Below are 21633 nucleotides of genomic sequence, written 5' to 3'. Positions count from 1 at the left end.
CTTTTTTTGAAGAGTTTATCCAGCCCATTCATTTCTCCATGACACCAAAGTATCCAGTATTTGCCAGAATAATTTTTTTAAAAAGCTTACACTATTTACTTTAGACAGTAATTCCAGTGAACTTAATGAATGGATTTCTCATACTTCTGGAAGAATGTTCCTCTGAATGCACACAGGAAGCTGCCTTGTACTAAGTCAAACCACTGGTTTATCCAGTTTCTCAAACGGAGGTATTTCTCACAATCTACCTCCCAGTCTGTTTCACTGGAGGTGCTAGGGGTAGAACCTGGGACCTTCTGTATGCCAATCAGATGGTCTACCACTGAGCCATGGCCCCTCCCTAGTTCTAATGCTGTTTCCTTAAAATAAAATTACAGTTACTGAATTTTGGCGTACAAAAAGGTCTCCACGTGCATTATTGTGAAGTTTCTGAGGAAAGAAAAATGGATACACAGCAATTTACCAAAAAAAACCCAGTTCCAGGTATGTGGATAATAAAGAAATGTAAAACTTTTGCTTCTGGAAACCCCCAGGGCAAGGAGCTTTATGCTACTTTTTCCATACAGTACAATAAAAACTAGTGTCTTATGGGACATGTTTAACAGACAACAGGAAGCTGTGTAGGGGAGCGCCTGCAGTGTGGCAAGCCACAGGATCCCACATGAGTGCAAGCCTCTGCATGGTACCCTTTCCACCTGGTGGTGAGAGCCACCTGACAGCCCCCGAGTTTGGCCTGTCACCGTAAGGCTCCACCTCAAGACCCCTGAAGGGAGTCCCCAAAATAGAGGAGGCAGGCATTTCCTAAATGGATCCAGCCTAATGCCCAAACCACCAACCCAAGCTGTGACAAGAATGCCATTAAAAACAAGCACAATATATACCGAGACACAACCAGAACAACTATAACCTAGGAAGTGGGGAGGGGAGAGAGCAAGAACAAACAGAGGGCAAGGCCCCTACAGTTGCCAGAATAAATAGGGAAAGGGGCCCAGAGGGAACCCTTCGGACTCCAGATCTGCCTGGAGGTCCACCCCTCCCTATCCTGCCCCCAAGGAGCAGATAGGACAGCTTGGGCCTGCTGCAGGAGCCTCCCCCCCCCCCGGCTCCCTACTGGAGACAATGAGGACCTTCCCCATACTGATTTCCAGCCCTGCAGCTGCAAATGCAACCCCAGAGAACATCCCCATCATGGAATCACCAAGAGTCTATCCATATCTGAATTCTGAGAGTTGAGAAATAGTAATTTTCTCCCGAAATCTCCCTTCCCTCCCCCTAGGGTTGCCAACCACCAGGTACTAGCTGAAGATCTCCTGCTATTACAACTGATCTATAACCAATAGAGATCTGTTCACCCGGAGAAAATGGCCGCTTTGACAATTGGACTCTATGGCATTGAAGTCCCTCCTCTTCCCAAACCCTGCCCTCCTCAGGCTCTGCCCCAAAAACCTCCCACCGGTGGCAAAGAGGGACCCGCCAACCCTCCCTCCCTCCCTTCCTTCCTTCATCTGTTTTTCCCTGTAACTATTTTTAGGAGTCAGTTCTGCTAAAAATATATATTCCATACTTCCTAACTGAAATATTCCATATTTCCTAACTGATTTTCATTCATATGCCAACTTGGCAGTTTCCTTTCCTTTTAACCCTTAGAAACTTTTTGATCTATTGATCTTGAGCAGCATCGTTTTAAATCTATTGTTTGGGGGATATAAGGACTGAGATAAATTTTGCCACTGCCAATGTAGCCTTAGGATCCCTATCACTTAATAAAAAAGGCATTATATCAGACACACAGGCATTAGACTTATCTATTAAAAGAGGGCCCTGACCTGGATGGCCCAGGCTAGCCTGATCTTGTCAGATCTCAGAAGCTAAGCAGGGTCAGCCCTGGTTAGTATTTGGATGGGAGACCACCAAGGAAGACCAGGGTTGCTGTGCAGAGGAAGGCACTGGCAATCCACCTCTGTTAGTCTCTTGCCATGAAAACCCCAAAAAGGGGTCGCCATAAGTCGTCTGCAACTTGAAGGCACTTCACACACACACACACACACATTAAAAGAGGAGATATATATCATAATTTAAGCTTCTCATACAAATGACATTCCAAGAGCACATGAGCTAGTGAATTGATGGAACTGGAAGAGCACAGACAAGTCCTTTCTGAATATGGTAGGTTCAAAAATCAACCTTGCAAAACCATAGAAGGCTTAGCGTTTAATCTAGCTAGAAAGAAGGCTCTAGAGAGATGAGGAATTGTCAAAAAAAAAAAAGGTATAAGCAGGCAAGCCACGTGGAGGTGGCAGTTCAAGGAGCTTTGTCATCTGCTCTAGGTTTGAAAGTTTGGCAACAATGTCCTTTACAGAACTCAAATAAATAATGAAAATGACAAATGGTAAAATCCTAACCAGAAATATGTTTAATTACCCGCATTTCCAAAACTTCATAACTATATTGCAGCCTGCAACATGTGAAAATCATCTGCATAGTCATTTCTACATTTCCAGTAATTATCACTATGTATCAAATGCATTTTTCTTTATTTTGTTGATGTCCCATACCATCTAATAAATAATTATTTTACTTTTTAGATTAAATATTACGTTGTTCACCTTTACCCAGTCTTTCACTGCTTCCAAACACTGGTTTAGCATTTCCATCAACTCCCTGGCTGGAAAGAAGATACAGAGCCATTAAGGCACATAAACAAAATTTTGAAATTGCTATTTTTAACACAGATTATTATTATTACTATTACTGTTGTTGTTGTTGTTGTTGAATTTCTACAGCACCCTCCTCTGCCAAGGCAGGGCTCAGGGCAGTTTACAAGGTCATATAGCATCGCCTGGCTCACTTGTTTGTTGGCATTTTCACACATGAAGCTCTTTCTTCATTGCTCATTGGCCCCAAAAAGGCTCTCCTCACTTTTTCTGTTCCATATTAGCAATGATCAAACATTTCTCTGAAGGATCAAAAGTGATTTAAGCTTCACACAGGAAAATGTCCAGGAACAGCCAGAGCAGCAGACTGCTCAGTCTGGTGCACATTGTTCATTGTTCATTCCTGCTTGTGGTACTCTGTGGTCCAATTTACATGTTTTAATTGATGAGGGCCTAAAAAATTGAAGATCCTGATTTATATGGCAGGGCATTCGACACCTGCTTAGACCTTACTAGCCTTATGACTCTGAAGCAGCTAATCCTAAGTATGTTTTCTAAGAAGCAAGGGGTGTGGTATAGGTGAAACAAAGTAGTACAGTACAACTTTAGTTACAGAGTCATAGTTGCATGATAAAATTTCTCTCCTGGTCATGGAAAACAAGTGTGGCAAAGAAAAAGATTCTACCTGATGTACTAGTTTAGTACATTAAGCCATCCATTTTCCACCAGCATGCTTAAGTGACACTGTACTGTCATTTTTCTGAACACATAGATAGTCTTAAACACTGAGTTCAGCAGGTCTGACCTCTGAGCAAACATATTTATGAAAACCATTAAGAAAAGAATGATATGTGTCTGGATGGTTTTAATCTCCTACTTTAAAAATGCTGCTTTTGTGTGTAAGGAAAACTAAACAAAATTGTTTCAAGGCAGTGAGTTGTTTCCATGGGTATTGAAAAGCTGTAGAAGCTATTGACATACCTGGATAGATACCACTGTAATGCTTTAATGGCTTCCTTTCAGGTACTTTAAGCAGGAAAAACAGACTTAATGTTTTTAAAACATCACAAAATTGTGAATATGCCATGCAATAACAAAATGCTACTCAGCAATACTCAGTTCTTTCTCGGTGGCAGTAAGTATTTATGTGGCAGTACTATATACTGGTTTGAAATGCTTCCTTTTTGAAAAACAATGTAACATGGGAAGCAACCATAAAGGGTTTTGTGTGGCCAAACTAAAGCCCAACATATTTGCCAAAGATGAAGTAAACACATTAAGATGTGTGGCAAAGGTATATGAGGGAACAGTCACATTTGATTTTATCATGTGAACTACCTTTGCTCTCGGTACTGTATCAGTAAGTGTTTGCTAAAATAGTCCACAAAGCAGGATGAAAAAATGGCCCTGGACAAAGGCCCCGCCCCTGGCCCACCTAGGCCACACCCCCACAAAGGAGGGAGAAAGAGCTAGCCAGCCACACACCTCATGTAGCTCAGCTGGGTGGCTCCCACAGCTCTTCTGACCCTGGGTGCAGCCACCTATATCCTCCACAGGCTGTGCCCAAGTGGTGGGGGCAGACCACTGGCTCACTGGGGAATTCCCCAGTAGCTATAATGGCCAGTCTGATGCAAATAATTACAAAATATAATTATTCACAGAAGCTGTATTTGATATGATGGTATTGCCAAGCATATAAACTCAAGTATGACTGTATTGCTGATGTGCTCATATGGTTAAACTGCTGTCTCCTAAACTGTAGTAGGCCATGTCTTATTTAAGTGAGGATGTGAATGAAGCTGCATGCCTAAGGTCACTTTCTTTGGAGTAAGGCCCCATTGAAGAACAGGGGACTTACTTCTGAGGAGACCTGCTCCCTATGTCACCCAGTGCAGCTTTCAGCTTCTGTTCCCAATCTTACTTCCATGAAATGTGTTGCCTCCATTGCAGCCAGAGACCTCAGCTTCTGAGAGGGTATGGTCCTGCTCTCAAATTATTATCAGTACCGGAAAATCCCTTTCTTCTTTTTCCAGTCTCTGCTTTCTTTGAATAATGTGTGGGGAGAACCTATCAAATTCTAAGCATTGCGAATTAAATTAATTATCAAGTATTGCAAATACCTCTTATTGGATTCCAAAAAGAGCCTTTCCCAGCTCATTAGGACTTGATAGTTTAATTTTGGTGGATAGTAGAGGACACTTGCAAAAGTATTTTAATGCATTATGAAAAGGAACTGCACTTTGTGTGCAACAAAATAATCTCATGCTAATTTAAACCCCCCCCCCCCACAGATCTGTACTTTTATTTCCAGTCTACAGAACTGATGGACGTGTGCTTTTATGGACTATTCCAAAGAAGGTTCCAGCAGTTTGATCATTAAACTTTCATTTGCTGATAAACAACTCAAAGTAAATCACTCTTAAAGGTAAAATCTTTCTAGTATTGATAGGCAGAATAAAACAAACAGATTTGAAATGCAGGTTATTGTTAGTAAGGATTATTTCCTCCCCATGGAACATGATGAGACTCTTGTGGCCTTTTGGCTGTTTAAGCAATATCATTCAAGTAAGAAAGACGAGACCCTTGCCACAAAATGAAGCTTAATACCTGGAGAGCTCTCAAGACTCTTTTTGAAAGGGAGAACAGAGTCAATGGTTGCTTTTAAGTAATAAAAAGATGTTCCCTCATGGTATTGATTACCACATTCATATTTTATTTGTGCTGAAGGAAAGAAATAGTGAAGGCTTTTAAAATTTCTGTTTTGGAATGTAATATTTCCTAGCCAAATGAGAAAGCAAGTGATTTGCCATACAAAATTTATGGTTCAATGTAAATTGCAGACTTCTCAAACAAGCAATACACAGGAAACAGAAAATTCAAAAGAAATAACACTATTTCTGTACTGAAGGAGTTGCTAACTCTTAAAAAGAATTATAAGAATTTGATCAATTAGAGGAAAAAGGAGGCCTTATATAAAAGTTGGAGGAGCTTGATTAAACAACAATGATAATTTAACCTTTTGGCGGATTGTAAATTCTTCAAGTAGGGTTATGTCAAAGTCCCTGTCTGGTATCCCTTCATCAGGCTGGGTAACCTACTTTAAGAATCTTTTCTCCAATTCCTTGGATAGACAAGAACCTATATCTGTAGCACCTCCTATTCTGTTGAATTCTTGGCCGGACGTGTCTCCTGGTGAAATCAAACTGCTCATTGACCATCTACATCCAGAGAAAGCCCCAGGCCCCGATCTAATTCCCTACAAACTTTTTAAAGTGAACAGTCAATGGTGGACTGACATTCTTGCTCCTATTTTTACACAAATTAATGCATCAGGAGCTATTCCAAAATCATGGAGACATACCATAATAGTCCCCATCTTTAAAAAGGGTCAGCATTCTGACCCAAGTTGTTATCATCCAATCCGTCTACTGTCTTGCTTAGGCAAATTGTACTCTTCTTATTTATTAAAGAAGTTGCTTGATTGGATTGAGAGTAATGACATCCTTGGCTGGGAGCATATGCTTTAGAAAAGGTTGGTCTGTTATGGACCATTGTTTAATACTCTCTCACTTAACTGAGAAATATTCCTCTCCCACAAATGGCACCCTTTATGCTGGTTTTAGGGATCTTAACGGAGCCTTTAATGCCATTCCTAGGGAGAGACTATGGATGAAACTAATTCTAGTATGGGTAGGAGGCTATTATGGCTTATACAGCAATTTCATACTAACCTTACATCTAAGGTTCGCTGTGATGAGCAAGGAAAATTACCTGAGTCCTTTGTTTTGGCCAAGGGAGTTAGACACTGTTGTCTCCTTACTCCTCTTTTGAACAATATGGCAATGAACTTTTCAGAGTCCTGCCATCCTCCAAAGCTTTCAAGTTGTAGTATTCCAATCCTACTTTATGCCGACGATGCAGTTCTTCTGTCCTGCACAAGAATTGGTTTGAAAAGATCCTTACAAACTTTTTCTAAATATTGCTCTAGGGAAGATCTTAAAATAAACCACCATAAATCCAAGATCATGATCTTCTCTAAGAGGAGAAAACTGCCTTCTTTCCATTGGATACTAGACGGCTTTCATGTTGATCAAGTTAAGGAGTTCGTTTATCTCGGTATTCTATTTTCTTATAATCTAAACTGGGATATTAATCAAAAAGTGGTATTCAACAAAATTAAACGTGGGGCTATTGTTAACTTTTTCCATACTAAAGGCGGAAAATATATTCCAGGGGCCATTCAAGTTTTTAACTTAAAAATCATTCCAATCATTCTCTTTGGTGTTGCTGTCTGGATAACTACTGTCAACAAGTGCATAGATCAACCATTGCTTCCGTTTTTATGAGAACTGTTAAGTGCCCCTCGTTGTGTTGCTGGTTTGCTCTGAGTTTGGCCAAATATATCTCGAAGATAGGGCATGCTTGTTTGCTTTTAAGCTACAACTTAAGTTGTTGTTTTTTGCACTAAGGGGTACTTAGTTTCTCTGAAGCATGCCTCATAGCAAAAAATCTTTGATGAGAAACTGTCACTGATGGGCATCTCGTGGTATATGTTATCAGATCTTAGAAAAACAGAAGCTTTCGCTACAATAAAAAAGCATATCAAAGAGATTGATTATGATAGCACATATTTTCATGCTCTTCGTGTTTGCTCATCTCAGTTTTTCAAAATACCACCACCATGTGGTTTGCCTGCCTATACCTGCTTTTTGACAATTCCTCGCCTCTCTAGAGCCTTCTTTCTAGCTAGATTAAACACTAACCCTTCGATGGTTATGCAAGGCAGAATTTTGAATTTACCATACTCGGAAAGGAGTTATCTGTGCTCTTCTGGCTCCATTGACTCATTAGCTTTTTTGCTATTGGAATACCATTTCTATGAGGACCTTAGAGCACGATATATCTCTGCTCTTTTAATACATAAATTCAATGCCTCTGTGTCTGATATAATGCCTTTTCTATTAAGTGATAGGGATCCCAAGGCTACATTGGCAGCAGCAAAATTTATCAGTCCTTATATCCCCCAAACATTAGATTCAAAACTATGCTGCTCAAGATCAATGGATCAAAGAGCTTCTAAGGGATAAAGGAAAGCATCAGCCATATAACAATCAACATTTGAAAGAATCTAACTGCTGACATTGAATTTTAAGGTCAGATTGTAGCATAAAATGCTAAAATTTGACAAATGTTCATTACTTTCAGCATGTTTTCCATGTCAAATTAAATTTCAGAAAGTGTTTGGCTTTTTTTAATTGTGACCCTGAAGTCAACTACATTACTGAAGTGCTATTTATTTCATTGGGACTATTCCATTAAGCACATAATAACCTATGCAACTTGTGACCAGCCACAATGATCATGTATGGCAGCCAATGAGGAATTTGATAAACCACCAGTCTTTGCTATCTGCATGGAACTGTAAAAACAGAAGGTAGGATTGTCAAACAATGGGCAGGGGTAGGGTTGCCAGCTTCAGGTTGGAAAATGCCTGGAGATTTTGGGGGTGGGGCCTGAGGAGGGTGGTGTTTGGGGAGAAGAGAGACTTCAAAGAGGGATAAGGCCATAGAGTCTACCCAAATGGCTGTTTTCTCCAAGTGAACTGATCTGTGTCATCTGGAGATCAGTTGTAATCTCAGGAGATCTCCAGCCACCACCTTGTGGTTGGCAACCCTAGGTGGGGGTGCATGGTGAGTCTCAAGTTGGGCAGCCTTACTTAACAAGTTGGATGCATTCAAGTAAATGTGAACAGATTCTGTGACTTTCTTGCCTTTCAGTTCAGTCTTCAAGGACAGATAATGTGCAAGAACTGGGGACTGATTCCTGTTTAATGAAACTCCTGAAATACACACAAGCTGAGAGACTTTTAAAAAATCGAGAACACATTTAAAAGTTCCAAGGCATTTACATTGCCAATTTTGTTAGTTTAAGCTTATAAATCAGAGGCAAGGAGTAATTCAATTAACTGCTCACTTTATGTCCTTTGCTTTCTCTCCTTCTGTACCTTTGAGACCTTTGTGGAATTCATGTGTCTGCTCAAAACTGCTGTTGAAAGCTGAATCCAACCTCAATCAACCTCTTCTGCATTTGTCTTGTGGCCAGTGCACTCCTCCTGTCCCTTCCTTGGCAGTTAAAAGGGTCAACTGAAAGTAGATATGGGGGTGGGGGGTGAGAAAAAGTCCTAAGCTGAACATAAACATGCTAGTTAAAGTGTTTTTAGAGACTTTCTTCTCATATTGATGTGAGCAGGTGAAAAACAGAAATGTGCTTGTACCAGGATTCTGAATCAGCTGATGTCCATGTACCATAATTCAACTCTTCACATTATGTACATTATCTACATGCTGCCACCACCCAGGTCAACTTTGGTGGCTCTCGTTGAGTATACAGTCTGCAGTAATACACTTCACAGTAAGTATTATACAGTGGGCCCTTGCCACCTACATAATTCTAGCAGTTGTAGCTGAGTGATATGATAGTAACAGGTCCTTCAATAAATCACTCACTTTATGTATCAAAGCGATAAACCAATTAAAATCTTATTGGTAAAGTAGTTCTCTTTAACAGAGTTACACAAAGGACACACTGTTAGAATCTAATGGTGATGTTAACCTAGACTGTAAATCTAATTGATGTCGTCATGTCTCAAGTACTGGTCTGAAGTAACTAGAATATTTGGTCAACCACTATCTTCTACTCCTCCTCAGCTCTCATTTTCCTTCTGCCTTCTAATTCCAACTACTCCTTGATTCTCCACCCACAGAATGTTCAGGTGGGCCAATCAGGTTTGTACTTTAGTTACTTTTAGCACCACTTTTACGACAGCAGCTCACCATGGTGTCTGTCCATCTGCAGCATTATGCAAAGAGGATCGATTTGTGACAATCATACAGGAAAGCTGATCGACAATCACATTTCATCCTTCCAATGCTTTCAAATGCATGTGTGATTTCAGGACTGTTATGTGCATATTGTATTATGCATCTAGTTGCACAGGAGAAGCTGGGGCTAGGCTTGCAAGATGTAGTTATGACAGATTATGTATTTCCACCCTCAATATGTAAGAGCATGCCCAAGTGTAACTACTTCTAACCCATCCCTCACATGGTAAGAAGGCACATAACACAGCATTCTAGTGCCTGGGTGGAAAAATACCTAGGAATTCTAGGTGTGCCACCCTGAATTCCATGGTTAAAAAGTGAAATGTTAAAAAAAAAATGTATATATTTGCACTTTTAAGAGGACCTGCAGCTAAAACTTTACTGGTGATAGGACAGTAATGCAGCCACATTGAGGAGCATATTTACCTCAAAACAATTCAGAGATCAACTCAACCTGCACTGTGTGATGAACACTGGCACATCATAGTAGGTAAGTGTTCCATGAGATTCTAACTGCTTATGTGGAAACAGGTATTTACAATGTTATTTTTCTGTTTATTAGTTTATCTTACTGCTATAAGCCACTGCCAATATATTAATAGACAGTGTGAGATAAAAATATGTTAAATAAATAAAATACATATGTGTACATGCAAATGTGGCACATGTGATACGTGGAGCCCCCCTGAACAAGTTTGGTAACTCTGGGTAGCATAATTGTAGAACAATATGGTTCATAAGCTGAGATCATACATTTCCAGACCTACATGAATAGGAATGGAAGGAACAGCAGGTATTACAGATTTAAGCATTCTGTAAGGAGCCCCGTGGCGCAGAGTGGTAAGCTGCAGTACTGCAGTCCAACCTCTGCTCACGGCCTGAGTTCGATCCCAACGGAAGTTGGTTTCAGGTAGCCGGCTTAAGGTTGACTCAGCCTTCCATCCTTCTGAGGTCGGTAAAATGAGTACCCAGCTTGCTGGGGGTAAAGGGAAGATGACTGGGGAAGGCACTGGCAAACCACCCCATAAACAAAGCATGACTAGGAAACGTCAGGATGTGACGTCACCCCATGGGTCAGGAATGACCCGGTGCTTGCACAGGAGACATTTACCTTTTAAGGAAGAAGACTAGCACTAGTTTAAAGGTCAGCACCTTATTTTTTAGAAAAAGGCATTTTATGAAGAAAAAAAAAGAGTTGGTTTTTATACCCCTCTTTTCTCTATCTTAAGGACTCTCATGCAGCTTACAGTCACCTTCCCTTCCTCTCCCCACACCAGGCACCTTGTGAGGTAGGTGGGGCTGAGAGAGCTCCGAGAGAACTGCGACTAGTCCAAGGTTACCCAGTAGACTTCATATGGAGGAGTGGGGAATTCAACTTGGTTCTCCAGATTAGAGTCCGCTGTTCTTAACCACTACACCACGCTGGCTCTTATGAAGTCTCTGCTCCACCCTCTGGCAGTCCCTGCATGGCACCTGGATTTGGGATGGGCATGCCTCTCCTTTCTTGCTACAAATAAAGGAGCACCTGGAGAAGAGCCCAGGGAAGATTTAATGAGTCATGAAAAATGAAGCTCCTGAGTGTTTTTCATTGTAAGGTCAAGAGAAAGGAAACCAAGTTCTGTTGATGTGAATTACTGAATACAGTGCATTTAGCAACACTGGGTCCTGACATGATCTCCAACACGATTTCCCAAATTTTATTGTCTCTACTAAGGATTTGTTTTTAGGGGACATTTTAAAAAACATTGCTTTAGTAGCCAAAATATCTACTGTGGTAAACTTAACAAGAATTGGAGAAAGAAAAAAATTAAAAGAGAAAAATATTGCAGAGTAAGATTGCGATGTTCCCACTTCCAGCAGGGATCCCCCATTTTCAGCCTGTGACAACCCCCTCCCCCTACTGCTTAGTAGCTTTGTGGGAGAAAATTAAGGGGGGAATCATAATTGGTGCAATGACATTATGTCACTTCTGGGGAAAACACAGAGGTGACATCATGCCATTCTAGGAATCAGCGGGAACTCTGTGGTTTTACTGAAAGTGATGTAATGCTGTCACGCCAATGGTGCTCCCCCCGTCCCCACCTCCCAAGTCTCCTCCTGGGTGCCAGCCCCTGGCTGGCAACCTTACGGGGAGGAAGAATACTTAAGAAGGAAACATGGGGAGGTACTGAAATTAACATTGTTGCTATAAAATCAAATCACAGGGAAATTCTGCATGTGTTGATGAGTTCTGTATTTGGATTATGCTGAATGAAAACAAGGGGCCATGGCTCACTAGAGCATCTGCTTTGTGGGCAGAAGGTCCCTGGTTCAATGCCTGGCATCTCCAGGTGAAAGGATCAGGTTGTAGGCAAGAGACAAAAAGAGGTGGTTTAGTATCCAGAAAGACTAAACTGGCATATTTCTACAAACTTCTGGACATGACAAGCAATAAAAGTACTTTATTTCTGTGGGGAGTGGTAGAACAAGGATGGAGGAGTGAACTCTCCATTGAGGGCTCATGATTTGAGTTCAGGCTTAGCTGAACAAGTTTCTCTGGTCACCTTTCAGATATTTCCCTGGGTAGAATGAAGAGGACCCACAAAGGACCCATTGTGATTCAGGGCCACCTAGCTGATTCCTCTCTACTTCAACTGGTGGCAGCTCTCCATTCCGTTCCTTAGAAAAATACCACAAAAGACTTGCAAACTTTGGCTCAGATCCCGCAGTGTTTTTCTGCCCACACAGCATTGTTTTCTTGGCTCCCCCCTCCTTATTTTAAAACTCTTTCTGAGGTTCAAACCATGTTACACTTTCTTCCATAATCATTTAAAGACTTTTCATTTCCAAATTCAGCCACCTGGTCTGCATTTTATCCCTTTATTGCCATGCCTTTTTCCCCACTGAAAATATTGATTCTAGAGCATTTTTTACCCACCACTGAGGAAAAATTACAGGCATCCATTCTCCCCTCCATCTTACTATCTCTTCCCGACCCAAACCAGAAATTGTTTACAGGGTTCCATATTTTGTCAAATTATGTGGAGCCCTCTCTTGCCAATGGCAGCATAACCCTGGCAGTCAGGATGACCTTGCTGGCAGTCAAAGACTTCACGTTACTGGTGGCGCATGTGGGAAATCTGCTTTTTATCCCTTTATTCCCGTGCCTTTTTCCTCACTGAAAATACTGATTCTGGAGCACTATTTACCCACCACTGAGGAAAAATGAGTAAGACTTCGTGTTACTGGTGGCACGTGTGGGAAATCTGCAGCAGCAGTGAAAAAATTAAACTCATTTTTAGACATTATTAGGAAAGAGTTGATTTTAAATTATGAGACCACAAATGGAATTCTTTGTTCCAGTCTAGTCACTCCATCTCAAAACAGATACTGCAGAACTGGAAACTGGACAGAAAAAGACAACCAACATGTCTTGGTTTGGAAGACCCTCTTCCATTTGATGAAAAGCCAGTGTTCAGAATATTTTAGTTTAAAGAAAAGACCACTAACAGAAGATCTGGTAAAGGTTTATAAAATTATGCATGCTGTGAAAGAAGGAGATAGAGATTTTTTTCCTCCTGTCTTATAAGATAAGATGTTGAAGGATGATAAATTCAGAATGAATAAAAGGAAATTCTATTTCATTCATTGCATAATAAATTTATGGACTTTTCTGACACAAGTTGTAGTGATAACCACTAGTTTAGATATGTTTTAAACTAAGTTAGACAAATTCAGGGAGGTTACATCTATCAGTGTCAGCTAAACGGAACTTCCATGGTCAGAGGTAGCATACCTCTGAAAACCAGCTTCCTGGGATGCAAAACCAGGCATGGGTGTTGCCTTCTTGCCCTGATACGCATTTCCAAAGGCACTTTATTGTCTGCTGTGGGAAACAGGAATAGCATCTTTCACTAGATTAACATTGTTATAGAAATATATATGTGTTTGACGATGAAGTAGACGTAAAGATATCGATAAGCTTGAAATATAATTGGAATGAGAGGTTAAATCAAGTAGTGTAACTATTATTAGCATAATAAGGGTTAAAGCATTATTAGGGGGAAGACACTATGTGGGGGTTGCCCTGGACATGGATCATGATATGTTGATTTTTAGTATTTTTCCCTTTTTTCACCCTTTTCTGTACCCTACTAAAATTCAATAAAATTTATTTTAAAAGAAAAAAAAGAAAAAAAGAAATATATTTGTGTTTGAGCTTTTATAGTAGCCTGCCTCAGGCATATTCCAAGGTAGGGGATCTACAGACCAACATAATTAGATATTTTGGAGGAAAACAGAAGATTGTATTCCAGAGTATCCACATCCATGCCAATTTCTTTCTTGTGTAGTGCTAGCTTATGGATCACTCAGTTTTGGAAATATAGAGTGATTTAGGCATTGCTTCTTGTGTGTATCTATATATATGAAACAAGGAATCCTCATAAACAATGAAACAAACATCTTGGCTGTGCTATGGCTCACTCCTTTGTGCTATGGCTCACTCCTCTCCTTACTTATCTTTCCATCCCCAAGAAATGTGTTTATTTTAAAATGTATACCCTACTTCTCCAAAGCTCAAGGTGGTTTCTATAAAAATAAAAATATCATCAATAAATACAATAAAAAGCACTGGCAACATAGTCTGTAATGTCTATTCAGTAACTCTATACCTTCTAGAAGTGGCTAGTTTTACACTGTCACTGAAAACTGACCCACAATTCATTGGGAAGGTCATTCCACAGCCCTGGAGCAATAATAGTATATATCAGGGTTGCTAGGTCCTCTGCTATGGTGGGTCGGCCTCCTATCAAGCCCATCCATGGCCAGTCATTCACTTTGCTGCTGCTCCTCATGGGTTAGCTCTGTGGGGCTGTACCTTGTGCTTCACTGCACCCACCTGCAAAGACACCAGCTGGTGTCTGTTACCCAAAACTGGACCCAGAGAGGGGGAAATTAGCATGTTATAGGGTCTCCAACCAGACTTCTGAAGAAGGCCCTGCCACCCACAGAAGTGTAAACAAGGTCAACTGGCAGGGCCAATCTCCCTCATGGGGGGATTGTAAGGCACCTGTCCTCTCCTCAATTGAGATACCCCAATTTGATCCCCATCTCCTCTTAGTTGTTTTGAAGTGCAGTGGGAATCCTTGAGAAAAGTTTCAGAGAGCAAATCTGGCTGGCCATGTCCAGAGCACATTCCAGCACAGAGGCAGGATGAGGCATACATAATATGAGCATATCTCCTGCTTTAAAGGATATCTTCATCATTTATTGAACAATAACTGGATTGGGGGTGATTTTTCTCATCAAGTGGAAAAGGCCCATTCTGATGAAAGCATCTCTTAACCTCCCTATACATTTATACGCTAAACTAAAACATTAAGTATTGAAACAAAACTCCTCAGAGCAGCAACTACACATGGTTGGAATGCCGCCCAGCCCAACCGGGAGTCCTCCAATAAATTTATGTAGATTTCTCCCCCACTCCTGGCAGTAATGCATTCTGTACTATACCTAGGGTTGTGCATATCGATCTACCCGAACTGAAAATAAACCATTTCGGCAATATTCGGGTTTCAGGTCAACCAAATACCAAATCCTGGGAATCTGCCTGAAGCTGAATAGGCGATTCCTAAAAAAGCTGGATAGATATTCAGCTTTTTTGGGTTTCAGCTATTCACCTTTGCTCAGATGCACAGCTCTGTGCTTTCTCCCATTTTTCTGTCTTTGACTGGTTTTGTTAGGGCCCCATAGTTGGGACCCTTTTGAGGTAGGGGTCGTGTAATCAGAGCCAACTTGGTCTAACCAAACTATCCATCACCATTCAGTGGAGTGATCTGGATCAAGATAGTCTGGAGGCAGAAGGATCATTTAAAAGACGGTGTGAGGGTTCCCAACCTCCCTGTGCAAACTCCATAAAATCACTTGCTCAGACTGTCATGCAGAAACAAGGAACTTTATTGGAAGCTTCAGGTAGTACAGGCCTTACACTGGTAAAGTTGCAAGTGCTCACAGTTTCACAAAGACAGAATTATAACCCCTACAGGGAAGCAGATGTCAAACGTATGTTATGGGAAGCTACGAGATAATTGTGCATGGTACAAAACATCAAAGAACTCAGGGAGCTTGTTAGTACTATCTACCCACCAAGGCCATAGCCGGTGGAAGGGAGTCAGTGAGAGCAAGGGAGGGACGTGGGAAGAGGGAAGAGACATTCCAACCTGGGGCCTGTGAGACGCCGCGCCTGAACCAAGGAAAGGCAAGAGGCCTGGACTGCTTTTACGAGTCCAGGGAGGGGGGGGAAACATACAAGGCAAAGGCCTTACCCAAGGCAAAGGCGTACAGACCCTCACATTCTGCCCCCCTTAAGGCCCCCCTCCCCCGAGTCCGGGCGGACGAGGCTTGTCAGGATAGGCAGAGTGAAACTCTCGAACCAGGCGGGGAGCCGCCACATGGGGAGCGGCCACCCACTCATCCTGGGCGGACCCCAGGTGCTTCCAGCGGACCAAATAGAACAGTTTTCCCTTTTTCAGCTTAGAGTCCAACACTTTACAAACCTCAAGATGCGATTCCCCTCCCACAACCGTAGGAATTTCGGACTTAGGGAGGGGGTGGAACTGAGGGGCAGCGACGTACGGTTTAAGTAGGCTGATGTGGAACACTGGATGCACCCCTCGAAGAGACTTGGGAACTCCACCGTGACGTCATTGATCACCCGGGTGATGGAGAAAGGACCTACATACTTGTCACTAAGCTTTTTGCAAGGCCGAAGTGACCGTAGGTTCTTTGTGGAAAGGTAAACCTGCCCTCCCACCTTGAGTTCCCACCCCAGAGACCGATGTTTATCGGCCTGGTCTTTGTATTTGCGCTTGGCCCTTTCCAGGTTTTTCTGCAGCCAGGGCCAAGTGGTCTGCACTACTTGTACCCAATCCTGGACCTCCTGCACCCCTTCAAGTTCAGGAGTGATGTTAGGAGAACCAAAGGGCCCAAAGTCCTTTCCATAGACCACATGAAAAGGACTGAAACCTGTGGAGGAATGGGGGGCATTATTATAGGCATACTCAGCAAAAGGCAGTAGGTCTACCCAATCGTCCTGATGGTAATTGACATAACACCTTAGATAGCATTCTACTACAGCATTGACACGTTCGGTCTGGCCATCGGTCTGGGGGTGATAGGCTGAAGAAAGTCCTTGCTCTTCCACCCCCATGACTTTCAGGAAGGCTCTCCAGAATTTGGCTACGAATTGGGCCCCTCTGTCGGAGAGGACCTTCCTCGGGATCGAATGATGCTTCACCACGTGATTAATAAACAGTTTAGCCAATTTCTGGGCCGATGGTAGCCCCGCACAAGGAACAAAGTGAACCTGTTTAGAAAATAAGTCTGTTATCACCCACAGTACAGTTTTCCCCCGACTTGGGGGCAAATCAGTGATAAAATCCATGGCGATCACTTCCCAGGGCATGGTCGGGGTCTCCAGAGGCTTTAAGAGTCCGGGGGGCTTTCCCATCCATTTTTTGGCCGTGGCGCAGATGGGGCAGCTGCGCACGTACAACTCCACATCGGCCCTCATACCTGGCCACCAAAATTGACGCCGCAATAGATGCAAAGTCTTTACAAACCCAAAATGCCCCGCAAGTTTGGCCCCGTGAACCAGTCCCAGTACCTCTTTTCGGAGCACTTCGGGGACATAAAGCTTACCCCCCTGCAACCACAAGGAGCCCTGTTGGTCGAGATGTGCGGGGAGAACCTGCAGATCCGCCTCCCTCAGAGAAGCGTCCCGGAGCCACTGTTGAAAAGCCTCCGGGATTCCCTTGAGGGGAGGAAAATCCTGGCGGTGGGACTGGGATCGGGTGGTCACTGCAAGTCCCGAGACTTCCCCTCTCTGTTCAGGGGTAAACAAGGAATCCACCGGCCGGTCAAAGTCATTGCGGTATTGGGGAAGCCTAGAAAGAGCATCCGCTAACGCATTGTCCTTCCCTGGCACATGTTTCAGGACAAAGCGGAATTTGGCAAAAAACTGTGCCCAACGAATCTGTTTCGCGGTGAGCTTTCTAGCCCCTTTTAAGGCCTCTAGGTTCTTGTGATCGCTGCAAACCTCAAAATGGATCTCTGCCCCTTCCAGAAAATGCCTCCAAATGGTGAGGGCATGTTTAACAGCAGCGGCTTCCTTCTCCCAAATGGCCCAGTTGATTTCGGATTGGGAGAATTTTTTTGAAAAATAGGCACAAGGTTTCAGCTGACCGTTCTCGTCCCGTTGCAAGAGGGGCCCCCCCATGGCGACGTCAGAGGCATCGACCTGGACCACGAAATGTTTTTCACAATCAGGGTGCGCAAGAACAGGTTCGGACGAGAAAAGCAGCTTGAGCGTATCGAAAGCCTGCTGGCAGTCTGAAGTCCATTGCAACCGAGCAGAGGGCAAGGCGGCTCCCGCCCCTTTCCCTTTCATGCGCAGAAGCGAAGTGAGGGGGAGTGCTACTTGGGCAAAATTAGGGATGAAGTTTCGGTAAAAGTTAGCAAAGCCCAAAAACTGCTGTAAATGTCTGCGCGTGGTGGGGGGGTCCCACTCCATTACCGCCCGAACCTTCTCAGGATCCATCTCTAAGCCTTGATGGGAAATCACATACCCCAGGAAGGTGATGGAGGGTTGATGGAAATCACATTTAGAAACCTTAGCAAACAGTTTGTGCTTGCGCAGCCGCTGCAGCACTTCGCGCACCAGTTGTACGTGCTCCTTCATGGTTTTCGTATAAATGAGAATATCGTCCAAGAAAACCACCACCCCACGGAACAAGAAATCATGAAGCACTTCATTAATTAATTGCATGAACACACTCGGAGCCCCCGAAAGTCCGAACGGCATCACTAAATACTCAAACATTCCAAAACAACTGGAAAAGGCAGTCTTTGGTTCGTCCCCTTCTCGTATGCGGACTCGGTGGTAAGCCTCCACCAAATCCAATTTGGTGAAGATTCGGCCCTCTTTCAATTGTGCGAGAAGGTCTGGAATGAGAGGGAGGGGTATGCATTAGACTGAGTGACAGCATTCAGTCTACGGAAATCAATACACAGTCTTAAGTCTCCCGTCTTTTTCTTGACAAAGAAGGCGGGGGCCGAGAATGGAGCCTTAGACGGGCGGATAAAGCCCAGCGCCAAATTGGTGTCCAAATAATCTCGCAGCACCGCCTTTTCATTAGGACTCATGGGGTAGACCTTCCCCTTGGACAATTTGCCATCCCCCACTATCTCAATAGCACAGTCCGTCTCCAGGTGGGGGGGCAGTTCGTCGCATTCCCGCATGTCAAACACATCGGCAAACTGGGAATACTCGTTGGGAAGCTGGGGCAGCAGAATCCCGACAGAAGGGGCCCCTACGAGGGCGGCTGCGGGAGTGTGCAGTACTCGGTCTTTATCATGAAGTTCACACGGGTTGCGGGGAAAGGTGAGCGTCCGCTCAACCCAGTCTATGGAGGGATTGTGCCCCAGCAACCAATTCATTCCTAACACAATGGGTGCAGTGATGGGGGCAATGGTAAAATAAAGTCGTTCCCAATGCTCCCCTATAGCCATGACGACCGCGGCGGTGCAGTGAGTTACAGGTCCTTTTTTAAAGTCACTGCCATCCATCTGGGAAAAGCGGATGGGTTCAGGTAGCCGCTTTCACTTAACGCGCAATTGTTGGGCAGCCTCTTCGCTTATCAGGGTGCGGGCACAACCTGAGTAAACTAGGGCCGTAAATTCTAACGTGGGCCCCCCTTTAGGCAGTGAGAGATTGACCTTTACATACACATTGTCTTCCTGAGCGCTTACCATCAGTGGAGCTCCTTGCACAACGTTCGGAGCGGTCTGCTGAGGAGCCCCCTTTACAGCAGACCGACGGCGTTTTTTGCCGGCATGTCCCAGTCCTCCTCCTCGCTGGAGGAAGCAGCTGCGGTATTTGTAATCCGTGACTCCGATGAGTCAAAGGCTTCATTTGTAATCCGTGGCCCCAATGGGCCGGAAGAGTCCAAGGCTTCGACCTCGGCGCGTGCGTGCAAGGCCAAGGGTGTGCTCCGTCAGCTCGGTGCGCCGCTCCGGCGGCGAGGTTGCCCCTCGGGAGGGGGCTTCTCAGGTTCGGTTGTTGCCGGACGAGACGGTCCCGGACGTCCGGGTCGTGAAGGGCATTGAGAAGCAAAGTGTCCTTTCCCCCCGCAAACGAGACAGACCCCGCTCTCAAAGCGTTTGCAGCGTTCGGTCACGGAGGGTCCTCCCCCCGAGGGGGGACGAGAGTCCTTCGGACCGCTGGGCCTGTCTCCACGGGTCTTGGTCTCCAGTCCGGTGCGTTGTCGGGACAGGAGCAGCAGTTGCTTTCAGTTTTCGATGTCAGTGGCGTGGCGAACCCACCCTTCAACATCGGGAGGGTTACCTTGCGTGAAAGCCCAGTGTTGCAATTCCGGGTTCAAACCTTCGCGGAAACACTGCACCTTAGTAGCTTCACTCCAGTCCAAAATGCGACTCGAGAGCGACTGGAACTCGCTTGCATACTGCGTGACAGATTTAGTCCCTTGGCGCAGTTGTTGCAAGGCAGTTTTTGCTCGCTCACCCAAATGCGGGTCCTCGAAACGGTGTCGAAGGGCGACCATGAAGTCATCGAGACTTCGCAAGACCGGGGAGCAGAGCTCATACTGCTGTACCATCCAGGCGGCCGCCTCACCTAGTAGGAGGGACGCCACATATTGGACCCGGGATTCTTCCGAGGTAAAAGTCCGGGCCTGTTCACGCATAAAAATGTCCACTTGCACCATAAAAAACGTCAGCTGGTCACTCGACCCGTCATACGTGACCTTCAGATCTCGGCAGGCCGGTGGAGCAGGACGGATGGGAGGTGCGGGGACCACGGGTGGGCCTGTTGGTTGCCCTCCATCCGCCGGAGCCACGGGTGGAGTCTGAACCTTCAGGTCGTCCATGGCTTGGGCCATGTCCAGCATCACTGCGTTCATGGCATCCATCCGGTCCAGTAACTCCTGGCGCTCTTTCTGCCAGCGCTGCCGCTCCTCATCCATCTGGTGAAGCAGCAGGGCTTCCTTTTGGGCGGGATCGTCCTTGAACCCCAACCCGTGAACAGCAGTCCGTCTTGACTGCGCGTCGCTCTGCGGGAGCGACCAATGCCGGGGAGATTCCAGCCAGATCTTCAAGCGGGTGGGCTTGGGCTTTGCACCCAAACCCGATCCTGAGTCAGCTCTACTGGGCGTCTTCCCAGTCGACTTTTACCTTCCGAAGGGGCCAGGTCGGGCTGTTTGGGTACAGCGTCGTCCTTCTTGTCGTCGTCATCCCCGTTGCCTGCCATAGCTGTCCAAGAACGTACAGAAGCAGGACAACGAGGCAAATGACTTGCAACTTAATGTGAGGGTTCCCAACCTCCCTGTGCAAACTCCATAAAATCACTTGCTCAGACTGTCATGCAGAAACAAGGAACTTTATTGGAAGCTTCAGGTAGTACAGGCCTTACACTGGTAAAGTTGCAAGTGCTCACAGTTTCACAAAGACAGAATTATAACCCCTACAGGGAAGCAGATGTCAAACGTATGTTATGGGAAGCTACGAGATAATTGTGCATGGTACAAAACATCAAAGAACTCAGGGAGCTTGTTAGTACTATCTACCCACCAAGGCCATAGCCGGTGGAAGGGAGTCAGTGAGAGCAAGGGAGGGACGTGGGAGGAGGGAAGAGACATTCCAGCCTGGGGCCTGTCAGACGCCGCGCCTGAACCAAGGAAAGGCAAGAGGCCTGGACTGCTTTTACGAGTCCAGGGAGGGGGGGGAAACATACAAGGCAAAGGCCTTACCCAAGGCAAAGGCGTACAGACCCTCACAGACAGGGCTCATCCAGTCCTGTCTGGAGAGAGATACCATCCAACTTAAAAGCACCAGCTTCAACAGCTGCTGACCACCAGGCTTCTGAAGAAGACTCCTCACCCATGCGGATGAGCAATCTCCTTCACAAGAGCTGCCTTGGTCATGACTTCGGCTGGCTCCAATATCATCCCCCCCAAAACCTGCTCTCAAACTGAAGGTCACCTCAAGTAGAGGCTTCATTTCCCCACACTATGACCATCTCTTGAAATCAGATTTTTGATTAA

The sequence above is a fragment of the Euleptes europaea genome, chromosome 12 (genome assembly GCF_029931775.1).
Source record: "Euleptes europaea isolate rEulEur1 chromosome 12, rEulEur1.hap1, whole genome shotgun sequence".
In the NCBI taxonomy this organism is placed as follows: domain Eukaryota; kingdom Metazoa; phylum Chordata; class Lepidosauria; order Squamata; family Sphaerodactylidae; genus Euleptes; species Euleptes europaea.
The sequence above is the reverse complement of the archived record's forward strand: the minus strand, read 5'-3'. Positions refer to the sequence as shown.